Raw genomic sequence first — 21,143 nt, 5'->3', positions numbered from 1 at the left:
CATAAGTGTGTCATAATGCAAAATATAATGATGCATTGTAAGGGACTCTGGACTCTATGCATGTTAAAATTATATTTTAATTTCAAAAAATAAAGGCAACTAATAAAAAGTGTCCCTCATAGCCAAGCATGGTGGTACATGCCTTTAAAGGTGAAACTTAAGAAGCAGAGGTTGGTAGATTTGTGAGTAATATGACAGGTTGGCCTATAAAGTGAGTTCTGAGCCATCCAAACTATAAAGAGTGACCCTGTGTCTTAATTACTATGAAGAGACAACAGTTTAATGGGGGCTTACAGTTCAGAGGGTAAGTCCATGGCCATCGGGGCATGTAGCATGACAGCAGGCAGACAGGCAGGCAGGCATAGTGCTGGAGCAGTAGTTGAGAGCTTCCATCCTGATCCACAAGCAGGAAACAGAGAGAAAGAGCTGACTGGAAATGGCTTGGGGTTTTGAAACCTCTGAGCTCAATCCCAGTGAAGTACTTCCTCCAAAAAGGCCACATCTCCCAATTCTTACCAAAAACTTCTACCAACTAGGGACCACACATTCAAACATATGAGCCTGGGGGGGGTTTAAATTTAAATCACCATATCAGACTGTCTCAAAAACAAAAAATATGTTCCTCAGAGTTTGACATGGAACCATATTTACTAAGTGAGATTTTAACCCAGTCAGTTTCTCTAGAATTCCTTTAATTAGAAGAAGTTCTTTCAAAAGTCAAAGACGAAGTGTTTTATACAGCTGCATTGTCTGGCTCAGAGAGAAGTTATGGAGGGTGAAATACTCCTGAGCTACAAGAACCTCACTCAGATTTGGTGATAGAAAAAGTACGAATCACTGAATACAAGGAAGTGGCTGCTTGGGGTAACTCAGGAAATATTTGAAGTTTAACTTGAAATTCATGAAAACATACATGTTTCCTCACATTGACTTGGAGCAAATGTCTGTTAAGTTTGTATTTAACTAAGATGCCAGATTTTTACTTTTAGCTGCTCAACATAAGAGTGTTTATTTTTTTTTTCAATAATTGAGTAAAACTGAAATTTATTATATGCCACAGTCGTCCTAGGGACCTCCATGCTATATATATATAGCCTTTATGGTTCTATGGGTTGTGGTCTGATTGTTCATTTTATATCTAGAATCCACCAATGAGTCCTCGGGGGAGGACTTGTCCTGGAGGAGGTGGGAATGGAGGGTGGGCTGGGGGTATGGGGAGGGCGTGGGAGGGGGGAGAATAGGGGAACCCATGGCTGATATGTAGAACTGAATGGTATTGTAAAATAAAAAATATATATCACAAAAAAAAAAGAGTGTTTATTTTTAGCAAATCTTTGGTCACTGTCAGTATCCACAAGGTGGCAGTCTCTTCTTAGAGACATGGGAGACCTCTCAAGTGGTTTTGAGTGACAGTTTGGGGAGGGGACAGGGTTTGCTGGTGTCACAAGGGTCACAAGAGCTTTGTTTTCCTACTTGGTGGCACAGTATCTTGATGCTTCCTGAAGGAGAAACATTAGAAACGTGAAACTGATTTTTTTTTTTTTTTTTTAACCAGGCTTAAAATCTGGATCCTCAGTGAAGAGAGAAGAAAGAATAATGAAATCCTTGAGTGTTTCACTAGTGGTCCTGTGGCTTCAGTTTAATTGTGAGTTTGGGCATTTCTTTTGGATATAAGGTGTGATTTGTGAAGTTGCTGCCTACTCTAGGAAAATGGTAGGAACACAAATTTTTCATCTCTAGTTAAGGGGTGGGAGGCCCATAGAAAAGCCATTGTAGAGTGTTAGCATCCATGTGCATTTAGTCTTTGTTGTGTGACCTCTGTCTCTCTTCACAGGGGTGAGCAGCCAGCAGACGGTGCAGCAGAACCCGGAATTCCTCAGTGTCCCAGAGGGAGCCATGGCCTCTCTCAACTGCACATTCAGTGATAGTACTTCTGATTACTTCTGGTGGTACAGACAGCATTCTGGGAAAGGCCCCGAGTTGCTTGTGTCCATCATCTCCAATGGTGCAAAGGAAGAAGGCAGATTCACAGTTCACCTCAACAAAGCCAGCCTGCATGTTTCCCTGCACATCAGAGGCTCCCAGCCCAGTGACTCAGCTGTCTACCTTTGTGCAGTGAGAACACAGTGCTCCCCAGGCACCTGCAGCCTGCACAAAAACCTGTTGGGCCCTGACAAGGCCTGAACCAGAGCACATAGAGAACGCTATTTAAAAAGTATTTACTTAATGAAAATGAACACATAGTGTGTTGCAGACGATTATTTCAAGGTATGTTACTTTTTTATGGTCTGGAATGTTTGTTTAATGGTGTAAAGATGTGTTTGATTGGATAAAATTCATCTGCAACCAGGAGGCTGAATCAGCAATGAGCTGACAGGATGTGGTAAGGAGGAGCCAGATGAAAAAGGGTTTATAAGTAGGGGCGAGGAGAAGCATGAGGACTTTTTGGAGCACTCTAGCAGGTAGAAGAGGTGAGCTACTTGCTATTCAACCTCTCTGAAGAGCAGAATTGCACCTTAACCTTTGAATCTTGAGTTCTGTAGAGGGAGAGAGGTTTAGTTAAGTTCCTTTCATAGCTTTGCAAGAATTGGAACCAGAGTGGACTGTAGTGTGAATCTTAAAAGTCCTTATTAACAAAATAAAACCCGGAGCCAGGTATTGGGGTGAATGCTGGAAGATCAGAAAAGCAGAACAAGCCACAGCTTTCTCACCTTGCCAATTCCTCAGCTGATCCGTTTTCCTCAGACTGGAAGCCTCTGAGTCCTCATCCAGAATGAATCTCAGCTGAACTGTGCTGCTCACAAAAGCCTAAAAGCTTAACTGGCCAAAAGCTTCTATTCCTGGTCCTCACGCTTTATATACCTTTCTGCTTTCTGCCATTACTTCCTGGGATTAAAGGCTCGCTCTCTGGGATTAAAGGCATGAGTCACATTGCTTGGCTCTATCCTTGAACACACAGAGATCCAGGTAGATCTCTGCCTCTGGAATGCTAGGATTAAATGTGTGAGTGCCACCATTTTCTAGCCTCTATATCTAGTGGCTGTTCTGTTCTCTGACCCTAGATAAGTTTATTAGGGTGCACAATATTTTGGGGAACACAATACCACCACAGGGAACAGAATGTCCCCTTGCGGCCTAACTGCTCTTGGCAGCAGCAGAGTTGCAGTTGCTGACTTGGACAGCTGTGGCTTGAAAGGCAGAAACAATTTTTAAAAAGGACAATAGTGCTCTAAGCTTCATGTCTCAATTTCCTTCTCATTCTCTTTTTTCATAACCCATTGAATCTAATTAGTGCTGCCCATGTGTTTATGGTTTTGGGATCATCTCCTGATGCATGGGCAACCTACAAGTGTGCACCTTCTTAAAGAAAAATGACTCTCCTTGTGCCAACAGCCATCAATTGCCAATAGCTCCTCAGCAAGAAAAGGGCCTCAGGAGCTCCTTTCACCTCCATGATTGAATTTCAAGCTGTCTTGATTTTGTGTATGTCTGGTACAGGTAACCACAGGTCCTATGAGTTCATGTGTAACAGCCTTGTCATGCCCAGAGAAACGTATTTTGAAGCTCTTCTCCCCATCTTCTAGTTCTAACTGTTTTTTTATTTGTTTGTTTTGTTTCACTTTTCTTCCAAGATATTCCCTAAGTGTTGTCGGGATGAAGAGTTTGTAGAGGTGTTTCATCTATGGCTGAGCACTCACAGTCTCTTTTTCTTAGCACTGAGCATTCTTCTTATGATTGGGTTTCTACATTTTTCAACCCCCTCCTTTGTGATGTTTTCCTAGCCTTGGAGGAGCTGATACAGATATCCCACTTAGGTTTGGACACTCAACACCTATTCTCAATACCTTGGATGGTTATGCATCTCTGTGTCAATTCACCCAAAGAAAGCAACTTTGACCAAGGTTAAGAGCAACACTAATCTGATTGTTGGCTCTTGTCTGAATTCATTCACATTCCTTCTTTGCATCTGGGAGATACACTTGGACTTTTCATTTGGATGATCAGATTATCAATGTTTATTCAAGACAAGTGCTTCATAGATGGAGTCTCAGATCTGGTTATACCTCTCTGAATTTCCTCAGGGGTCCAGGCACAAACTACTGGCTCTGATCATGTTGAGTCCATGGCAACATCCTTTGTACTTCTTGGAGTCTGTGTCAAAGTTCTCATGTATATTTTAGTTTCCACCAGTTTCCACCTTGCTAAATTTTGTGTAGATCCAATTCAGTTTCCTTTCACAATCTCACATTATTCTCTGGGTTCCATGAAGATGTTTCTTGTTAGCTATGAAAATAAAAAGTGTAATATATTTACCAGCACTAGAGACACTGGCAAGGTAGAAGTATCAATACCAGTCAATGACTATCAGCTGTGAGGCAGCCAAGGTCAGCATTCAAGAAAGCAAAAGTCAGAGGTGGGTAGAGGGAGGCTTTATAAACTTCTGATTGGGTAGGTAGTACCTGAACATCACATGATCATCTCCCAACTTGGGACATGCTTAGAGCATGTTGTTCTTCTACTGGTTCAGCCTGTGATCACCCAGAAAACTAACCAATCCCAATATAATCACATGAGCTCTTGTCCAATCCCTTCCATAGCCCTATAAAGACCCTAGACAAGGAGGGTGACAGTTCCCTCCTCTCTGAAATTATTCTTTCTCTGAAATTTCTCTTACTTTTCCTTAATTTCTCACTTTTCTGTAACTCTTTTAATAAAGATTGCCTTGACTTTGCATACACATACAAGAGTCCACATCTTTTGCCTTCATTGATAGCAGATCACAAATTCAGAGCCACTGTCCCAGGTCAATCTTTGGTGAATGTCAGTGGCTGGCACCAGGGCCTTTGGTCATATACAACTGAGTTGTGAAAGGGCCTGCAACCTAAAAAACAAAAACAAACAAACCAACAACCCCCCCAAATGAAAAGTAACCAACCAACTCAACAAAACCCCAAACTCTGCATTCTTGGAATCTATATACAACACTTTCCTCATTCATGAAGACATGAATTTGACTGTTACCTCTTAATCTGTTCTAGGACAAGACAGAGATTGAAACAGCTTTGCAATTTCTTCTGAATCAGCTCTGGACCCTCAACTATCTCATACCATGGTCAAGTAGCAAAATGAGGTTGCAAACACAAGATGGCCGATGGCAAGATGGTGATGCTTCTGTGCCTTAAGACATGATTTTAAGCCATGCCTCCCCGTGTGTGTGTGTGTGTGTGTGTGTGTGTGTGTGTGTGTGTGTGTGTGTGTGTTTGTGAAGACTGAGCTTTCCTCTGACTGGTTAGGTTAACTAGGGTTCTGGGAAACAGACTAAACACAAACTCAATGGGGGGAAATAACTTTTCTCTCTTAGGAACCTAGTTTCAAACCAGAGCCCAGACCTGCATCCCCTGTGATCAAAGGGAGACTGGATAAACTGTGGGAGTTCTGGTGGCTGTATGCCTACAACTAGCTAGTGAATTCCATCTATTGGTAATGGGAACAGGGACATCTAAGTTCAGGGGCTGCATCATTGAAGAGGCCATGTCTTCTTGATAATTTGAACATGCACTTGGAAAGTATAAATGCTGACTTCTGATCTCTAGCTTGTGTCTCTGTCTAGAGGTGAGCAACCTAGAAGCAGAAGAGAATCCTCAGGCCCTAAGCATCTAAGAAGCTGAAAATGTCACCAAGAACTGCAGTCTCAAGACTCTCATAGCTGTTCCACTGCAGCCCAGACAGGACTCAGGTAGAGGCCCTGCCCTGCCAATCTTAATCAGTTTAACTGTGAAAGAGAACAGTAGAAGACTAAAAATCACCATTGACAGAGGGTCCAGGAGTTAAAGAGATTCACTGATAGGCTGAGAGATAGGGAGAGGGGCCACATCATTAACAAAATGGTGAACTTCTAAGATGGCTGGCTGTTTCTTCACCCTGTTGATCTGAGATAAAGCTTAGCAGTTTAAAACAGAGGTGGTGAGGCTTTTCTCCATCAGTAGGCCTCCTGCTGCTGCTGAACCTGAACAAATTTAAGGCCTGATTAGCACATGTTTATGCCAAAGCTGTGAGCCAATCATTTACCTTGTCTTTATTCAAACTGACCAACCATAAATTAGGGGAGGAAAACCTCTTAGAGACCCTTAAATACCAGCCTTGGAGAAGACAGAGAGAAAGGTCCAAATACTCAGCTTGAAGTGAAGAACTGCCTCCTATCCTAACATCCTTCTCTCCAACTCATTGTGCCTCAAACATGTGAGCCTGTAGATCAAACATCTACAATAACTCCAAGAAAAGGAAACCCATTCCTAGCACTGGGGATTTAATTTGTTATCCTGTGGTGTCTAATAAGAGTCTTGCCATCTTATTATAGGGTAAGTCTATTTTAATATGTGTATGTACTTAAGAAGCTTCTAGAGTAATAGGTAAGTTCCCATAAGACTTTTCATTCTGATTTTCCCTCCTCCACTCTGCTCTGACACAAACATTAAGCCCAGCAAGCAATAAAAAGGACCTTATGAAACTCGACACCTTCTGCACGGCTAAGGCCTTTACCATGTGAATGGGAAAAAACTTTTAAGCTATATATATGACAAAAGGTTAGTGTGTAGAATATAAAAACAACTAAAAATCCCTAAATATTAAAAAGCAAATTCAATTTAAGAATGGAGCACGGAGCTCAACAGAGAGTTATTATTATGTGGTGAGGGGACTTTTTTTGGGGGTCTAGTCTGTTTGGTGTTCTATAGGCTTCTTGTATCTTCATAGGCATTTCCTTCTTTAAGTTGGGAAAGTTTTCTTCTATGATCTTGTTTAATATATTTTCTGTGCCTTTGAGTTGGTATTCTTCTTCCTCTATCCTATTATTCATAGGTTTGATCTTTTCATAGTGTCCCAAATTTCTTGGACATTTTGGTTCATGACTTTGTTGGCTTTAGTGTTTTCTTTGACTGATGAATCTATTTCTTCTACTGTATCTTCAACGCCAGAGATCTTCTCTTCCATCTCTTGCATTCTGTTGGTTATACTTGCATCTGAAGTTCCTGTTCGTTTACTCAAATTTTCTATTTCCAGCATTCCTCTGTTTGTGTCTTCTTCATTTTTTCTATTTCCCTTTTCAGGTCTTGGACTGTTTCCTTCATCTGTTTCATTGTTTTTTCATGATTTTCTTTCAGGAATTTATTGTTTTCTTCTGCTTTATTTGTCCTTTCCTCTACTTTTTTTTATAGCCTTCTTCCTTTTTTGTTTGAATTTTCTTCAATTTCATTTTTGATTTCTTCTATATAAGCCTCTAGCGTCTTCATGATGTTATTCATAAGGTTGCTTTCTTCTGCTTCTTCCATTTTGTGATGTTCAGGTCTAGCTGTTGGAGGAGGGCTAGGTTCTGGTGATGCTGTATTGTTCTTCATTTTGTTGTATGTACTTCTGCCTTGACGTCTGCCCATCTCCTTGTGGTTCGTTCTTGGTCTTATCAATGCTCTTGGTCCAGACAGAGCTGACAGATTCAGGAAGCCTCTCTCTGGTCCAGATGGAAGCTCTGGTCCAGATGGGAACTTCGGGGCAGCATGGGAGCTGGGGGATGGTCTCTAAGTCTCAGGAAGTGGCTGGGGTCTTGGGCGGATGGGCATGGGTCAGGACATGGAGATTGCAGGGTCTGCCTGGGGTCTTGGAGAAGGGGAACCTTCCCGGTGGGGGTGGAGGGAATCGTGCCCGATGGCCAGAACCTGGGACCAAGTTGGGCAGTTCTTCCTCAGAATGGCTGGTGCCCAGGGATGGGACCTAAGAGCAGGCCTCTCTGACTATGAGCCCAGGCACTCACCTCTTGTCCAGATGGGAGCTCTGGGGTCTGGTCTGCTGTGTGTATTCTTATATGCTCACTCATCACCCTAAATACCACAGGACACATATATTTCAGTAATGTTGGTAATTTCAGACAGCCAATGTGGACTTGAGACCTGCTTCCTTTGGGTGAGTTCTCAAGTTTATTTACAGTATTTTGTGCAGACACATGTGGTACACATTGAAGGGAAATCAGCAGAGGGCGCTGCCTCTTCACTTGTGGTTAATGTCTGCATCCAGGTGGTGGCTTCACATGACAGACTGTCACTGTGCAGGAGGACCTTGTTTATGAGTGAAGAGTTTGAGTAAGGTCCTGCAGGAGACTTGTCCTGTGAGTTTAGTGCACTCAAGAACCAAGTGTTATTTTCTTCTGTGGACATGCTTCCTGACACCTGCTCAGTTCTGGTGCTCCTCTTCATGCTCAGTAAGTTACATTTCATAAGTGTTCGTGATGTCATTTTCTTACACCTATGAAAGTCCTTACCTTCTTCCTCACATAGCAAAGTAATTTGCCCTTATTTATTTATATTTTATTTATTTATTTATTAATTTTTTTTTCAGGGAGGAGCAATGGAGACTCGGTGACCCAGACAGAAGTCTTGGTTACTGTCACAGAGGGTTTGCCTGTGATGATAAACTGCACTTATCAGACCACTTACTCAGATTCTTTCCTTTTCTGGTATGTGCAATATCCCAACAAAGCCCCTCGGCTACTCCTGAGGAGCTCCACAGACAACCAGAGGACAGAGCACCAAGGGTTCCAGGCCACTCTCCAGAAGAGCAGCAGCTCCTTCCACCTGCAGAAGTCCTCAGTGCAGCTGGCAGACTCTGCCCTGTACTACTGTGCTCTGAGAGACACAGTGAGGGGACTGCAGGGGAAGCTGCACACAAACCCAGGGTGCAGGAGGCTGAGGGAGTGGCCTGTGAGGGAGGGCTGTGTGCCTTTTCTGAGTGGGGTTTACCCGCCTCCTGAAACACAGCAGCACATCTCAGGTCAAATTCCTAGAAACCTAGCAATCTGTGGATACTCTGACAGGATAGATGGAAGTCATTGTTAGGGACAACGAGGCTTTGATCCCTAGAAATACTGTTCTTTCCTTATGTGAAAGACCTCTCACAGAAAACACTTCCAGGAAATCCTGGATGTGGAATTTATCTTTACTGAGATATCTTACAAAATTTAGTGATTTAAACTCTCCAGAATCTTCTGTTCTTATCCCACAAATTTATGACCAAATGAAGAACATAGATTTCCAGTATTAAAAAATCTGCTTCAGTCTCACTCCACAAGTAATTTAGACTCTTCCTCTCCTTAGTTCATGAGACAAAGAGTTCAGTCCGACTTCTGGCCTCAGTTACTGTTTTATTGCTGTGAAGAGACACCATGACCAAGACAACTTACAGAAGGAAGCAGTTAATTGAGGACTTGATTACAGTTTCAGAGGTTGAGCCATGATGATTGTGGTGGCAAGCGTAGCAGCAGGCAGTAGCCATGTCCCTGGAGAAGTGGCTGAGAGCTTCCACCTGATCACCAACAAGAAGCAGAGAGAGGGAGAGACTGGGCCTGGCTTGGGCTTTGAGATCCCAGAGCCCACCCCAGTGACACACCTCCTCTGATAAGGCCATCCCTACTGATCCTTCCTAAACAGTCCACCATCTTGGAAACAAACATTCAGATTTTTGAACCTATGGCCATTCTCATTGAAACCTTCACACTCTCCAACAGCATTCAGTTAGTGAAGCTGCTCAGGAAACATAGCTGTTGGAACTCCCAAGATGATGCCTGAGGCGCAGCTCCTTCTCTGTCCTACACACCATGTAGAAGGCAACCTGGTCATTAAGTACCCTTTTGAAAAATTCTTTCCCCTTAACATCCACTCTCATAGGCTATTGCACTTTGCTTAAATCCCGAGGGTGTGGTGTAGTCACTCACCTGGGGTTGGAGTTAGGTTTTCAGGTAATTCTTCAGTGTGAGAAGGGAAGTCAAGGTTTTCATCCATCTCAATTCTGGAAACAAAATACTGGTTTGAAGTAAAATGATCTAGTATTCATATTTCTCTCCCTATAAAGGAAGAAAGATCTGCAATCAAAGGTCATAGTGTCTCTAAAGAAATATTCATGTTTGTGTTCACAAAGAACAACAAAGTAGTATTTGCTGTCTTATCTTGAGGGAGCAAAATGAGATGTGAAACTCAATTTTTTAAACTTCAAAAATTACTTTGATGGCACACCATAGAATAGAATCTCTCAGAAGATTTCTTGTCAAACCTAGAATGAATGCCAACTCTAATAAAAATAAAATACCAGTGCCAGGCATGGGAAACCTCTCTTCAAGTTGTTAGTTGGGGCTTCCATAGGTTCCTCCAAATGAAACGGGCTATTGCCATTGCCTTTGATTGCCTCATAGAAATTCAAGGTAAGACACTATTTCTAATGGCACCACATACTTTAGACATAGGACTTGGAGGAACTTAGCTAGAAATGACCTGAAGACTCTTCCCTGGGGACAAATTCTCTTAGTAAATGAAGGTGCCAAGTAAGAATCCAAGGGAGAAAAGCAAAAAATAATCCTATCAAGTTGTGTTAAGACTATGAACCAAAACAATAATCATATGGCAAAATGTTCACAAGGGAACAATAATAGCACTATTATCTTTGGGAAAACTAACACTAACATATGCCTTATTGAATTCAAGATTGCTCAGTAGCAATAAATTCAGTCCCAATACTGTAAAGCTAGTTAACTACCCATGGCCGGAGATGTCATAGTCCCTAGAGGAGAACCTTCTACAACCATTTTCTTAAATCAATACAGCTTCTAACTATATTCTAAATACTCATAACTATACACTGCTGGAGTCCAGCTACAGCAGGTCAGGGAAACTGGAGAGGAGATGTGGAGTAGGAGGCTAAACACACACAGAATACTTATCTGCGTCTTTATTTTTCTCTTAACCATTTCATACAACCTAAGACAAAATCTCTATGCAATAAGGAAATAACCTTACAACTGCATGTTATATATTTTCTAAAACCAGATTAAAATCCTTATACAGGAATAAATCACATTATGATCACAAGTCACATGCTTTATTAGAAGCCCACATGTAATTAAACATTATCCTTTGTATTAATTTACCAACCATAAAATCTTCACCCTAAAGCAATGATTCTTTTATTATTGATTAACTTATATATATATATATATAAATTATATATAAATAATATAACTTTTAAGCAAGCCAATATATTTCAACCAGTTCCTGTGTACTGGCAGCAGCAGTTTGTGGTTATAGTGTAGCAATTTTTATCCTGATTTTATTTAACACAACCTTAATCAAGTGTCTAGCTAACCATCAGTTTCTCTTTACACACAGTAAGGTCATTTAACTTCCATTCATAACTTTGTTTTCTCAAAGTGCACACTGAAACTTGAGATTAATTCTGTAAGCTACATGACAAGGAACTCAGACTAACTTTGGATGTAGGGACATAATTGCCTTTTTTAATCATCAGCCTGTTTTTCCACAGACAGAATTCATGTGTCTATAATGCCTGAAACTTCCTTGTTTTCATCAGCTGGTCTCACATCTCTAAGCTCCATTGCTCCATAGAAACCATCTTTGTTATGATGTGCAATTAAATTGTCCAGTGAGGAGTGAGATTTTCCCATAAAACAATCTCACTACAATAGATACAGTGGGATTCTCCAATCAACAACTATACCATGACAAATCCAGTAAGGACAAGATAGCAGCAAGCAGGACAAGGACCAGCAGAAGTAAGGGGCTTTATGGAGACACCCCCATGGGGGCTTTGCTTCTCCAGAGCACACTCATCCTAGCTGTGCTCACTGGTGCGTGTTACTCCATAAGCTTCATTGGTGACTGCAGCTCCTCCTACATAGCCACCACCACTATACACACAGATAAGTGTAGTTCTAAACCCTAATGAAAGAAGCTTTACTTCGAAGCACAGAGGGGCTACTGTAGTCATAGACAACTGCTCAAAAATCAGAGAATAAATATCGTATGTTCTCTAGTCCAGTTAATTCATCTACAATGCAATCCCTACACATGAGGCTCAGGGAGCACCACAGAGAAGGAACAGAAGAGATTGTAAGAGCCAGAGGACCAGGACACCAGCTGAGAGGATGATATGAAGGAGAAAACTCATTGTCAATGTGAATATAAATGGTCACAAACAATATGGAAATCAGTATGGAGTTTCCTCCAAATTCTGACCACAGATCTACCACAAGATTTAGCTATGCCAATCTTGGGGAATTAACCATAAGATTCTACATATTTCCGCAGAGATGCTTGCTCCTCCATTTTCACTGTTGCTGTATCCATAATTACTAGGAACTGGAAACACTCTAGATGTCCATCAACTGATGAGTGATTTGTGAAAATGTGGTACATTTACACAGTAGTGTTTTATTCAGCTGATAAGAAAAATGAAATTATGAAATTTTCAGGTAAATGGGTGGAACTGCAAACAGTAATCCAGAGCAAGATAACCCAGACCGAGAAAACAGAGTATTTTCTCAAGTATGTGGATGCTAGCTTTTAATATGTGTGTTTCATTTGAAATATCCATAGATGTTAAGTATCAATAAAAGCCATGAGGGAGGAGGGGATCTTCAGAGGATGGGGAAACAGAAAATGACTTCCATAAAAGGGAAAATGGAACGAGCAGGATTAATAGGAGTGGGAATGAGAGGGCAGGGTAGAGGGAGGAATATGGGAGAGTGATAACTAACACTACAGACACTTTGAACAAAACAGTGTGATAGAAAACTGGTTATAGAAACTCGCTGAAACACATATTCCAACCGAAGTGGAGACTAGCAATAATCCTTGAGTATGAACACATACTTAGAAGGCAGTTTGATGTGACCATTTAGCAAAATAACAATAGTTGTTTCCTCCTAGTATTTAATTCCTCCTGAACCATGGGATTTTTGACCATGTCACTGTACTAGGCATGAATTCCCTCCTGTTGAATAGGCTTCTAATCCAATCAGAAAGCACTGTTATTCTGTAGCAGTCAGGCCACAATTACACCACTGAACACATATTACTGGAAGTTCAGTACTGTAGCATGCAGGGTCCAGCTCTGGTTAATACTCTTGGGACCTTTCTTCCCCAGCAGCCTGCATAGGACCTTCCAGCTAAGAAAGCTAAGCAGCAGGGAGGACCTTTTCCCTGTCGGTTCAAGGTTGATTTCTCTACGTCATGCAACTGTAGAATGTGGTGGCTTTAGCCATAGTCTCTCACTATCTAGTTATAGTGGGCAGCCAAGAACCAGGACAATATTCAGTGTTGTTTTGTATACTTCTGAGGCCTCCCTGGGCAATAACTCCCATGCCTGATACTGAGATTGTTGTTTAATAAATTCATCTAATTTCTCCAAAGCTAGATTTATGCATGTAAAAGACCATAATATGAGTATTAATGTGATAAATTGTTATATTAAGATTTCTTTGTAGAACACATATGTGATAAATTATCCAGATTGGAAGAATATTTAATGAGGGGATAATGAAGCACGTGCTCCAGAGTCCCTTTCCCAAACTGACTCAAGGTCTAAGGAGAGCCAGTGATGATTACATGGTCTTCAGTTTTGAGTGGTGTTCAAAAAGTAAAATATTTTGAAGACTGTTCATCACCAAATACCCCTCAATTACAATTTTCACTTGCCAGTTGGTGATACAGTGGCCATAAATATGTCTTGGATCTGTCTAGGATAAATGACTGAGTTGGACTTATTCATGTGACCACTGTCATTCATTGTACACATAGAAGCTTCCATCAAGATTTCACAGCCTTTAACTAATGCTGTTTTACATTGTGACTATTTGCTTGTTGGTTCCTTAACTCAAAGTCATGTTGGTGTATCACCAGACAGTTTCTGGTGTTGGAATCTGTAGCTCCCTCCTATATAGTTGAATATAATACAGCTTCCAATATTCTTTCCTGTTCTCACTGCTTGCTGCTGCCACCTGGGCACACTGATCTGTCTAAAGAGGATTCTGTCCTTTGTGTTCTTCCTTTGTCACAAAATTACTTCATTGAATGTTACCTGTTAAGGATCTCAATGACTTCATTTTGATTGATGCCACCACAGAGATTCACAGAGAGAGGGGTGGGGGAGGGACGAAAGAAGAGAGGAGGAGAGGGAGAAGGAGAGGAGGAGGGAGAAGAGGAGAGACAGGGACTTAATCCTACAATTAACACTCAAAATTTGGTAGTCTAATTGGAATGCAATGCTCATAACTCCTGCCCCTAGTGTCCATGCGTGACATAGTCTTCTCAGTGGGAAAGACGTAGACTGTGCCAGGTGACAATTCTGAATTATGTTGTATTTTATAAGAAAAGTCAAGAGACTACATAGGTTACTAAGTCTCTCATCATGTTGAATTTGAGTTTCAGTTCATCAAAGTGAAGACTGTCTGTAGCAGACTTGCTGTTTTTTTTTTAATTGAACTTTTATAAACTATACAAATTTGTACTTAGTTTACTCTTCATGTAATAACAAATCTACAATATTCCTAGCAACATCAATCGCATCTTTTTCTTGGGTATTTTGATGGTGTTGTGTAGAAATCTGGTAACTATGCAGTGTTCTGATTTCTATGTCCTGGTACTTGTTTTGAAATATGTAAAAATGCTGTAATTTTCTCACTCTAAAGTATCTTATTCTCCATTTCAGTTCATAACTTAGTATTCTTCTTTTCTAAAAACTCATGAGTTTCTACTTAGAAAGCATTGAGCTTCTTTTGTGCATGATGAAAGCCTTGGATTCACACTCAGAAGTCACAAAGACAGGGGAAGTCTACTGCAGCTGTGAACTTGTTATTTCTCAAATGGGCCTCTAGAGGATGCTCCTTTCTAAAAGGTAAATGATGTTTTCATAGGTTAGAACAAACACACAGAAACCTTCCTTCTCCCCTACCCTGCACACCCTCTCCCTTAGTGCCTCTCCTGCCCCTTTGACATTACATTACCTGTGTTCTACTACTTACCTCTTTCTCCTAAGCTCTTTCTTCTGGCCCTCAGGTCCTGTTCTGGCTTCCTTGCTTATGCAGGGAGAGGGATTTAGTGGGTTCTGGAGGAGTTGTAGGGAGCAGGGTGGTAGTGGAGAGTGTGATCTGAATACATTATGTTCACAGATGAAGTTACTGAATAGTTACTTTTTAAAATCTTCTCCACTGCTCTGGTAGGTGTTCTGACAGAACATACTTTATGCAGATGCCAGAGACAGGCCAAGGGAAAGACAGTGTCTCTTCCCCATTGTCTCTCCATTGTCCCAATGAGAAGGCATCTAAACTCCTTAAGCTCAGAGCAACCCTACCTACCTCTCCCAGTCTTCACGCTGTTCATGTTTCATTTTTAGTCTCATTTCTCAAGCAATCTTCTCTATAGTGAAAATTTTGAAATGCATCCTCTACTGTTATGAACTCAAGTGCATTGTTCCAGCAGTCACATGTGCAGTAGCACACCACCTTGCTGCCCTGTTGCTCTGGAACACAGGACTCCTATATTGGTTTTCCTCATTGCACTTCCTTCTTATGCTGTCATTGAAAGTTTCTGTACCCTGATAGTGGGTTTCTCCAGTGATGCAATGAATCATATCAGGCCAAGTTAATAAGACGAGGTTTAATGTGAGCAAAGCAATTCCTGGTGACTCTTGGAAAGGAAGCAGAGAGAAATCACATTGCAGGTCTGAGACCATGTAGTAAGTACCTGTAGATGTAGTCTTGAGCATCTCTAGGAGAGAAGCCGACCTTGGTGGCTTTCTGAGAGGCAGGATCTGGAATGGGAGGAGTGGAGCCTGAGCAGAGATTCCAACAGTAATATTTAAAACAATATTTGGAACAAACCTTTACTAGTGCAGGAGTATCCCACTTTTTAAAATGATTCTAAAACTATTAAACCATTACATCTATACTTACTCTATGTCATGATGCTGTTTGTTTTGCTACTGCAGTGATTTTACTTAAATTATTTCATGGGTGTTGATTCTTTTTATTTTTCAATGTGTATGAGAGTGGGTCTGTATAAAATGTATGGTACTGTGTACAGGTTCTCAGGAGGACAGAAGTGAGTGTCAGGTCCCAGGAGTTGGAGCTACAGACAGCTGTGAGCACCTAAAGTAGATGCTGGGGAGGAACTAAGGCCTCTTGGAAGGACAAGGACCCTTCCTTATCTGCTAAAGCCACCTCTCAGGCCTCAGTAAAGGGTCTTTAGTCAGAACATGCATCTGTTTCCTGAGTTAAACCTTTACTGTTGCTTCTCTGAGTGTGCTTGGCTCTGTGTGTGCTGAGGCTTTTTCTCTTGGGAGGACTGGTCCTCTCCTGCTTCCTAGATCCCTAACCCACAGAACCCCAGAGTCATCTCAGAATGCCCTGCCCCCCACTGTGTTCCACTTGACTCTCTGGCAGGTCTAGTTTGGGAGGAGCTTCAGGCTCAGAAGCTGGGAGGAACTCTGCAGTGTCTGGCCTGGCAGGGTTCCTGGGTGGAGCTGACTGGTTGCAGGAGGAGGGACATTCAACAGCCATCCTGAACCACAGTCCAGGCTTGGTTCCTTGCTTCTGTCTCCAGCAGCCAGACAAGCACCATGAAGAGGCTGCTGTGCTCTCTGCTGGGGCTGCTGTGCACCCAGGTTTGCTGTGAGTCTAGCTGTCCACATTCAGGGACAGAGAGGATTCTGTCAGCACATGGAGGGTGGGGAAGCAGCTCAGGAGTCCTGCAGAGCTCCCACTTCTCAGAGGACATGGGGTGTGTTCAGGGTCTGTGGATGCTCAATGACCCCATCTGTGTCTCTTTCTCTGTTTCTAACCAGGGTTGAAAGGTAACAAGTGAAGCAGAGTCCTGTGTCCTTGGTTCTGCAGGAGGGAGAGCGTGCAGAGCTGCAGTGCAATTTTTCCACAGTTTTGAGCAGTGTGCAGTGGTTTCACCAAAGTCCTGGGGACATCTGAAGAGCCTGTTTTACAATCCTTCTGGAACAAAGCAGAGTGGAAGACTGATGTCTACGACAGTCAGCTCAGGAACGTCGCAGCTCTCTGTACATTTCCTCCTCTCAGACCACAGACTCAGGCACTTATTTCTGTGCTATGAGTGCACAGTGCTCCCACACACCTGCAGCCAGTACACAAACCTTCAGCGGGTGGGTGTGGCTCTTCCCTATCATGAGACATCAAATTTTCACCATAGAATATCTGCTTGATTTAATATCGTTTTCTGTATAGAAAGAGTTTTAACTTCTGGTAAGCTTTTGGCTATGTAGGTTAAGATTTGGGTCTTTAAATTCTCAATACATTCTCCCTCCAGAATCATAAATATCCATCTTAGAACTAATTGAGGACTTATAAGTAACATTTTACAGATGAGCATATTGTATTGATGTGTTTTTGGAATAAATATGATTATACACATATGTGTAACAATGATTAATGAAAGAAAAAGCCATAGAGTTGGAAGAGACCAAAGAGGAACACAGGAAGTTTTGGAGGAGGGATTGACATGATTATATTATAATCTCAAAATAAAAAATAAAAAATGAAAATGATTAAAAAACATTGAGTGGAAATGAAAACCTACACAAGCTTTACTGATTTAATAAATTCACCATGTATACAATTAGTCTATATAAGGGTCAATAAATTTGACATGAAATCCAAACATTTGCTTATTTTATAAGCTTTATTGTAAATAACAATCATTGTCATCTCCTTTTGTGTTATGACTGGCTTCTCTCATTCTCTAGAATGAGGTAGTTTTTGGCTCAATAGAAAGATAGGGAACCATGGGGACTCATGGAGAAAAATCTGGAAGGGGAAGAGGGAAACTAGGCTATAGCTGACCTCAACAAAGACACATTCACATTCCATGCCAAAAACATTGGCTCCAGAAGAAGATTCAATGCATTTCGTTCATCAAGGCGTGGTCTTCTAAGCTCAGGACACTGTTGACTGAAGACCTTATTTGTCCACAGAGGGGCAGTGCTGCTTCAGAGCAGGTGAAGGTTGTGGCTCTTCCACACACTGCTCAATAAGCTAGAGATGATTATTTAAAATAACAAAACCATTATCTCCTCCGCCCTTAAGTTTAACTAGAGAAGAAAACATGCATCTGTCTAGCCTTGTACCTATATTATACCTGAATATCCAGGACCCATAGTGAGGACAAATAGGAATTTGCAAGTGAACACTATGAAGATATATGCTATCCTTCATGGCTGGGGCCACATCACCTTCTTTAATGTACATTTCTAAGGTTGTCACCCACACTTGGTCTGATCTCCAGTCACCCTGATATGACCTGTGCCTAGAATTATGTTATATATCCTTTCGACTGGGAAATCTACTCATGGTTTGAAGCCAGCTCAGTCTTTTCCATCAGGATCTTCTCTGCCTGGATCAGGAAGCAGTGTCCACACCCTTCCTTCATCATCCTGTCTAGACACACAGGTGTTTTCGGTAGGCTTCAGTTTTCTGTTCCTGAGTGCTGAGACAAGAATGAAGATAGAACAGTGTGTGTCATGAAAGACACCCGAGCACTCCTGTACAGTAGGCAGTTAGACACTCAGCAAATATACAGAACTTCTTCCTCATCCTGTTTACCTTTTTCAGTTTCATGTTCCTGTTTTCAATCATTTGATATTTTAATAGCTAGTGAAAACTTCAGAAATAACAAGTCCATTTGTTTTAAACCACCCCTTCTTCCTGGTACTATCAGACACTCCCCACCACTAATTGTGATCATCTTTGCTCTGCATCTCCCTGCTGTCCATGCCACTGGTCTGTTTTCACTGAGCAGCCATCTGTGTCATCAGAAAGACTGCAGGTATCAGTGCTGTGTGGTGCTGCCATTTAGATATGCATAAGAAAAGGCACATGTATTTCATTTCAGTGAAAGAGTTAAAGCTTTTCGGGGATGCATATGTATATATAGCAGAAAATTCAATGTGTGTGTGTGGCTCGGCAATACTTGGATTTGAGACTTTTAGGACATCATGGAATGTGTTCCCCATAGATGATGCAGATAGTGTGTGCTGGATAGATGTCTGGATGAAAGGAGTAAAGGAAAAAGAAAAGAAACCAAAATGATAAAGAAGGAACAAAACACCTCTAGGATGCTGAAGTATAATCTATTTAGATAGAATTTTATTATTTTTCTTTTCTTTTCTTTCTTCCTTCCTTCCTTTCTTTTCTTTCTTCTTTTTTACCTTCCTTCCTCCCTCTCCTTCTCCCTCCTTCCTTCTCCCTCCTTTCTTTTCTTTCTTTCTTTCATTTTGTGTATTTCAGAAAATTCACACTGCTATTCTTGGTGTGTATATTAATACACATTTCTGCCAACAGTGTATAATGATAGTATTACAATGACAGGATTTCTGATTCTCATGACTGTATTTTCAGCAATAGTAACTTTGAACAAAATTTGGGAATACTTCCTATGTCAGAAATAGCTTTAGACAAAGTGTTTGTGAGGGTGGAGCCTGTTGAAAGAACTTAGAGCCTGTGAAGTTAGAGTCTGTGTTCTAGGGGAGATAAAAGGCCAAGTTCTCCTCAAGCTTCAGTCTAGGAGGAATGGACAAGATCCTGAAAGCATCATTTTTAGTCCTGGCCCTTCACCTAGCCTGTGAGTCATGAAGGAGAAACTTGAGAATATGGAATTTATGTGGATGCATGAGGGAACTGGGGCACCAGACAAAAATCATAAATGTTAAAAGCATCAATACCAAGTACATTCCCGGAACCTAATGACATTTGTTATTTCTCTACAGGGGTGAGTGGCCAGCAGCAGGACAGACGTGACCAGCAGCAGGTGAGACAAAGTCCCCAATCTCTAACAGTCTGGGAAGGAGGACTTCAGTTCTGAACTGCACTTATGAGAACAGTGCACTACTTCCCATGGTACCGCAGTTCCCTGGTGAAGGCCCTACACTCTGATAGCCATACGTCTGTCGAATAAAAAGGAAGATGGAAGATTCACAGTCTTCTTCAGGAAAAGTGATAAAGCTCTCCTTGCACATCACAGATTCTCAGCCTGGAGACTCAGCCACCTACTTCTGTGCAGCAGTGCACAGTGCTCTCCAGGCACCTGCAGCCCACACCCAACCCTGCAGCTGAGGCTCCAGCAAAACCCTGTTGTGGGGCAGAGCCTGGCAGAGGTGCAGAGGGTTTTTATTTGCAGGAGCAGGTGACAGGTGACACAGTGAATGTAAGGATCAGACTCATTCAGGCCAGAGACCGAGCTAGGTGAAGTCACGGCTTGCTTTACGGCAGTCTCCCTTTGCCCGTCAGGCACCACTGGAGTTATACATGTATTTCCTTAACTATCTTAGTGGAATTGTTTTTCTGAGTAATTATTGTACAAATAGTTGTCTGTGTGGATGGATTGTACAAGTGGAAATTATAACATCCCATCTCCCTACTGTAGCTGAGCTTTCTCCAGTCCTGCCTGGTCCACAGTCAGGACAAATCTCTCTCAACCTCCAGTCCCACAGCCACTCTGACCCAACCAAGTAAACACGGAGACTTATATTGTTTAAACTGTTTGACCTAATGGCTCAGGCTTCTAGATATCCAGTTTTACATCTTAAATTAATCCATTTTATAAATCTATACCTTGCACATGGCTAGTGGCTTACTGGCATCTTCACATGCTGCTTGTCATGGTGGTGGCTGGCAGTGTCTCCTCCCACCTTCCTGTTCTCTTAATTCTCCTCTCTGTTAGTCCTGCCTACACTTCCTGCCTGGCCACTGGCCAATCAGTGTTTTTTTATTGACCAATCAGGGAAATTTGACATACAGACCATCCCACAGCACTTCCCTTTTTCTTTTTTTTTTTTTAAAAAGGAAGGTTTTAACTTTTACACATCTCCAAAGCCAGCTTGGTATATTTGGGAATTTGGGTAGCTTCTCACTACTTCCTACTGGAGGGGGCGCTGTATCTTATGGGGACACAAAGAAAATTTTAGGATTATGGAGTAGTCCGTGAGGTGTATCGTCTGAGCCATTTGCCTTGAATCCAATCTGGATGTTGGATTATCTGGGCCATGGTGTCATCGGACCTTTCAGCGGTCTTGGCTGGTCAAACCTGATGTATCTTAATCTGGAACAAATCCATAGCCTCTGGCTTTCTGTGGAAACAAAAGCAGAGCCTCCTTTCCAAAGTAACATATCCTTACATCCAAATTTTGAAGTCAAGGTACCTTCAAAATATACATTTTGGCATAACTCAACAGCTTTTGGAATCAAATGTTTTTCTTCAGTTACAAATATCAAAGAGAACATAATCCAGATTCAC

General features: G+C 41.7%; 2 pseudogenes; both read left to right on the top strand.

Annotated features, from left to right (window-relative positions):
* The first annotated feature begins 8,149 nt into the window (after window positions 1–8,149).
* LOC119088481 lies at window positions 8,150–8,797 on the top strand (annotated as a pseudogene).
* A 10,623-nt stretch (window positions 8,798–19,420) lies between these two features.
* Window positions 19,421–20,037, top strand: LOC119088480 (annotated as a pseudogene).
* Window positions 20,038–21,143: the final 1,106 nt, after the last annotated feature.

This window comes from Peromyscus leucopus, chromosome 9 (assembly GCF_004664715.2).
Source record: "Peromyscus leucopus breed LL Stock chromosome 9, UCI_PerLeu_2.1, whole genome shotgun sequence".
In the NCBI taxonomy this organism is placed as follows: Eukaryota; Metazoa; Chordata; class Mammalia; order Rodentia; family Cricetidae; genus Peromyscus; species Peromyscus leucopus.
Note: the sequence above shows the minus strand (reverse complement) of the source record. Positions and strands in the feature narration are given on the sequence as shown.